This window comes from Echinops telfairi, unplaced genomic scaffold, assembly GCF_000313985.2.
Source record: "Echinops telfairi isolate 266 unplaced genomic scaffold, ASM31398v2 ScPeMD7_1957;HRSCAF=2489, whole genome shotgun sequence".
Lineage (NCBI taxonomy): Eukaryota > Metazoa > Chordata > Mammalia > Afrosoricida > Tenrecidae > Echinops > Echinops telfairi.
In genome coordinates, this window is record NW_022105855.1 from 1,846,017 (window position 1) to 1,851,903 (window position 5,887).

The 5,887-nt window shown below is 49.0% G+C and overlaps 1 pseudogene; it reads right to left on the reverse strand.

Moving 5' to 3' along the window:
* Window positions 1–4,023: 4,023 nt before the first annotated feature.
* Window positions 4,024–5,887, reverse strand: part of LOC101641380 — a 2,989-nt pseudogene continuing 1,125 nt past the window's right edge.

The following is a 5,887-nucleotide window of genomic DNA, read 5'->3' on the forward strand; positions in this document are numbered from 1 at the left end:
CAGGCGGGAAGGAAAATCTGAGGCTGTTTCTGGAGGGGCATGCTTTATAGTTCCTGAGGACCAATGGCAGCCCTGGGAACGGCTGGTCTCATTCTGCGACTTTGTCCTTTCCTGTCCTGGCCCCTGCTGCCTTTACCCCGGAGGATGTGACATGGTGGAAAGTGACCTGGAGTCACACGGTACATCCCGTATTTAGGAAATGAACATTGTGTGTTTGCTTTCCCCCACCCTCATGCCCCAAACGCAGGAAAAGAAACAGGCTCTTCCCCAACTTGAAATTAGTGTTGTCATTCTCCCAGTGGGGATACCCTGCCTTTCCTCTCTGGTGAATAGCGAGTGAATGACGTTATCTGGAAGGCCATCAAACGCACCCCAGACTGACCAATCAGATTCTTTCTGGAGAGGCCACCATGACAAGACCTCTTTTTAAAAAGAAAAGGGAGCGAGCGAGCGAGAGAAATAACACCACCCGCTCTTCCATCTACTATTAGCCACTCCTGCTTGGTGCAGTTCAAAATCCACCAGGAAGCTGTGAGTGGTGGCTCGGCTGCTCACAGCCCTGGCATCCGGCTCTGGGAGGAGCAGGCCCGGCCCACAGGAAGGGCTGCGTGCATTTCTGGGCATCTCCAGCTGTGGACAAGACAGGGGAGGTCGCGGGAAGGGCACGTTGCAGGCCAAATGCGTCAGAAAAATCGGTGGGGTCAAGCTGCACAAGGAGCTAATTATATCCCCTCCCTAACCGGGGTCTGGTTCCCAGGTTTTCCTTTGGAGTGCTCGTTGCAGCGCTGTCGGGCAGTTAGAGGAATCCTGTCTGCGGCAGGCAGGGTGATTGTGTGCATAACTGAGTACCCCTGCTCCATGGAGGCGCCTGGGTAACAGAATAACAAGTTGTCCGGTGCCGGCCATCCTCCCGAAAGTTGGTATGTCCCAGCCCGTTTGTGAGGGTGACTGGGTATCTTGGAGAGTCGTCCAGCCCATGGAGTTGATTTCTGCTCCTTCCGACTCTGTAGGACAGCGCAGAATGTTCCCGAGGATTTCCCAGACTCAGTTTTCACCGCACCAGACCACGTCATCTTTCTGGTGGGTTCAAACTGATGACCTTTCGGGTAGCAGACCAATGCTCAACCGGTAGTGCCAGCGGGGCTCCTCCTTCCAAACCACTGTCTCAGACAGGGGGCTTTCATGGGTTCACTTCGAGAAGTCGGTCACCAGCCTTGTTCTCCAGCTCTGGCTCTGTCTACAAGCCCCACTGAAAGCTGTCCCCCCGCTGTGATTTGAAATATGGACAGAGCCCCTGTAGCACAGTAACATGCAAGCCACCGCAGTAGGACAAGCTGACAGGCAGGTGGTGCGCTTTCGGATAAAGAGTCCCCAATGAGCGTTTTGATTTAATCAACCTAACAGTTGTCTCCACTTTGGTCGTTTGGAAAATCGAACAGCCATTTCTTTCTGGAATGCGGTGAAGTCCCTGCCTTTGTAACCAGAAGCAGTGCCTTCCAGTTGACAGGGGAGCGGTGCTCCGAGGAGGGCTTTCAGTGGCTAGATTTTCCGATCAAGTAGATGACCAGGACTTGCTTCTGATGGCCTCTGGGTGGTCTCCGATCTCAATCTCTCTGTTGACAGCTGATCACATTACCGGTTTCCATCACCCAGGAGATTTTACAAAGATATAGTGCTTTAACAAAACAAACAAGACTCACTGCCATAGAGTTCGATTCTGATTCATAGTGACCCCATAACACGACGTAGAAGTGCCCCCTGTGAGTCTCTGACACTGTCACTTTTTCACAGAGTACAAACGTCTCCTCTTTCTCCCGGGAGCACCTGGTGGTTTCAAACTGCTGACACTGCAAACTGCCGTTTGTTCGCAGCCCAGGGCATAACCACTCCGTCCCATTCGCCACTACTCACAGATGTGGTCTTTTTGAGTTTGAGTATTCTGAATTTGATCTGTGTCCATAGAATCTAGCTACAACACTTGTAATATTAAATAAAATTGCTAGGACGGAGGGTGAGGGAACCAGCCCCCACCCGCTGCTTGAACTCACTGGTTCAGTAATACTACTTCTGGGTTCAATAATGCACAATTGTACGGTTGAGATATATAAGTATTATATTAAAGTCATCGAGAGCATGAGAGATAATACAATAATACAGTCAGGCATGATACACAGCAACATTGCTCACCTCAGCCCAGCTTGGTGGTCCACGTGGAGAGGGGGAAGGGAAGGAGGGAAAGGGAACAAGGGAGAGGGGAGTGACCAGGGAGTGAGCAGCAAGGAGCTCAGGGTCAGAGAGAGTCAGAGAGTCAGAGAGAGATCTATAGTGCTGGCTCACACCTATATACCTTCTGGGGGCAAGCCAGCCCACTAATTACAGGTAAAGACATACGTCACAGGAAGGGGCTGCACTATAGGTTACACAGCAATGAGAGGGTGGTCTCTGGGTCTCCATAGGAACATTATCAGTAGGGTGTAAACCCCACCTAGAGGAACCAAGCTAATGGTCCCAAAGCTTCAGAGAGAAGTAGGCCATTGTCCCCAGCAGCAGGGAGCAGGCCCAGCCCTGCTGTGGGATGAGACAGCAGTCTGGCAGCAAGTGTCTGACTTCTCCCCACAAACACTCAAAGGAAAAACGTGAGTTTGTTCAAGCTCCCTCCAGAGCCACTTGTACTTCGTAAAGTCCAAAGTAGGGGACCATCTTCTGTTTCCCCGGAGCCTGTGCACACAGGGCCGTGGACCAGGGTGAAGGGGGGCTGGCAAGGAGGCATCCATCCTCCTTCTTCTTGCTCCTCTACCTGCCCTGGCCATTTCCTTGTGTGTTCAGTTATGCCCTTGCAGTCACCTTGACTCTGACTTTCAGCGGCCCCATCGGGTTTCCCAGCCTGTAATCTTTATGTAAGCACCCTCCCTCCTCCTCCTCCTGGGGAGTGGTCGATGGAGGTAAACCTTCCTGTTGACAGCAAAACACTTCGCCACAGAGCTACCAGGCTCCTTAGTTCAGCTTTAGATCATCATAATTTCATGCCTGAGAAATAAGGCTGGGGCTCAGGGGCATCCCTCATTGTTCTTGTTGTGTCTTTGGGAAAAGTTTACACAGAAGTTTAGCCACTTCTATGCGTATTATTCAGTGAAATGCGTTACATTTTTTCCCCCTCATTTTTCTCTCTTCACCAAATTTAATACATGTCTACCCTCTAGTCAGTGATTGACCTCCCCTTAGCCTCTCACTCCTGGCAACCATCAAAGAATGTGACTTCTTGTTTGTTTGGCGGGGTTTGTTTAGTTTTGTAATAGATGTCTCCTTTGATCTTTGTGATTGACTGATTTCACTTCGCATAATGTCCTCCACTTTCATCCATACCAGTGCTTCCCAAGTGGGTGATACCACCCCCTGGGGGGGCGCAGGAACCAGCCTGGGAAGTTGCAAAAGCATACACCTACACGTTATCCTGAATGATGGGCTATCATAAAAATGATTTTTAAGTACCGGGGGCCTCTGAGTCATTTTCTTTTTCTGAAAATGGGATCATAGGCCAAATAAATTTGGGAGCTTCTGATCCCTGTTAAACACAAGGTATTTTGCAGACTCATCATTGTCCTTTCGTGTTGGATAGTATTCCAGGGTGTGTGAGGATCATGGCTGGTTTATCCAGTCTTCTATCGAGGGCATATGGGTTGTTTCCTTCTCTGTATTCTTGTGCTATGATGATCGTGGGTGTGCACATTATATCTGTTCGCGGCACGACACGCACTTCTCTAAGATCCCTACTGTGGGATGGCTGGGTCCTATGCCCTTCTGTGTCCAACGTTTGAATGAAGCGCATGCTGCTTGCACACTGCTCAAGCCATTGCCAGCCCCCACCGCAGTGGATGAAGGTTCCCGTCTCTCCACGCTCCTACCAGCATTTCTTGTTTCCCTTCTTTCTTGCTTTTAAACTTTGCTGTGAATGCTGGAGGGTAATGCTATTGTTTTTTTTGTTTGTTATTTTTCTTTTTCTTTTTTTTTTATAAGTGTGGACAGTTTATTTATAATTTTCATTTGTATAAGACGAATTTTAAAAAGTGACAGCAAGAAATGACTAAGTTGACAATGAGCACAATTACAAGAGTTTCTAAGATCATAAGTATAAAATCCCGAGTATAAAATCTCTGCTGCTTCAATATGCACAGTGTGTTTATTATTACTGCTTTAGAGAAACAGAAGCTAACTTTTCATTTCCCAAGATTTCTGAACAGTCGCCCATGGGTTCTTGAAATTGAATAATAGGAAACTGGACTTGTTTTTCAAACCATTTGGCAACTGTAAGAAGCTGCTGGTCACAAAATGCACGTCCAATAAGTTGCAGTCCGATGGGCAACCCTTCGCTTGAGAGACCCACAGGCACGCTGATGGCTGGCAAGCCTGCCATATTCGCTGCTTGTGTGAAAACCAAGGCTGCGGCTTTTGTTACGAAGACGGGTCCCGAGCATGGATGCGTGAAGATTACGACAGCGTGGAGCAGGATGGCGATGAGCCTGGACCGCAACGCTCTGTTGAAGGCTGGATTCTCTTTGTCACTGGAGTCCACGAGGAAGCCACTGAAGAAGACATACACGACAACTTTGCGGAGTACAGAGAGATTAAAAACATCCACCTCAACCTGGACAGGCGCACAGGACACCTGAAGGGGTATATTCTAGTGGAGTATGAAACATACAAGGAGGCCCAGGCTGCCATGGAGGGACTCAACGGCCAGGATTTGATGGTACAGCCCATCAGTGTGGACTGGTGTTTTGTTCGGGGTCTGCCCAAGAGCAAGAGGAGAGGTGGCCGGAGACGCAGCAGGAGTCCAGACCAGAGCACTGCGGGTTCTGTTGTCTTCTTTGAGGAACTCCAAGGATGGCAGTGCCTCACACAAAGTCGTGGGAGTTAGCAAGACATCAACTCCAGAGTTAAACACATTCGCAAAATCGTTCGCAATGAGCCGTCTCACTTTCTGTGCTTTGAGGAAGTAATTTTCATAGTTTTCTTTCAGTAAGAAAAGGTTCCTGAGAGAATCCTCCCCCTCACCACATCATTGAACCCTTCTCGCCTGGTGGTGGCATACAACGCTTCAGTAGACAGATCCACGTCACCTTGGTGACCATATTCTAGTCCATCAAATCCTGCCATAGTCGATGCCGCTTCTGCTGTGCACAAAACATGGTAGCAAACAATTGAATAGTTGGTGTGAGTGAGGCAGGGACACTTCAATGACTTTAGCCCCTTCAGATTCAAATAGGTCAGCAGCTTTGGCCAAAGAGACTGCACTTCCCTTGATAATTCTGGCACAAGACACTCCTTTGGAATTCCTATACAGAGTTTGCTCACATCGTTGAAGCTCGGTAGCATCCATGGTTTCACAGGGTCTTGTACTGTAGTAGAATCTTTGGGATCATGCCCAGCATGGGCACCCAACACAATCGCTGCATCGTCCACATTTCTGGTTAGGATCCCTGGCACATCCATTGAGTTCACCAGAGGGATGAGCCCATGTCGGGAGACCAATCCATAGCTTGGCTTTAAACCGATCAGCCCACAGTGGGCAGCTGGGTTCCGGGTTGATCCTCCTGTATCAGAGCCTAAAGCCGCAAAGCACGTGAATGCCGATACGGCAGCCGCACTACCGCCTGAGCTTCCTCCAGTTATTAGCCAATCAGAATCTTCATTTTCACCCTGGGGTTTCTGCTTCCTCTTTTCTCTATATTGCTTTGAATAACTCCAAGGGTTTTTAACTGGTCCAAATACACCATCTGTACTTCCCGATCCCATAGCAAACTCATCTAAATTTGTTTTTCCCATCAGCAGAGCTCCCTGATCCAACAACTTCTGAACGACAGTCGCGTTATAGGGTGGCACATAACCT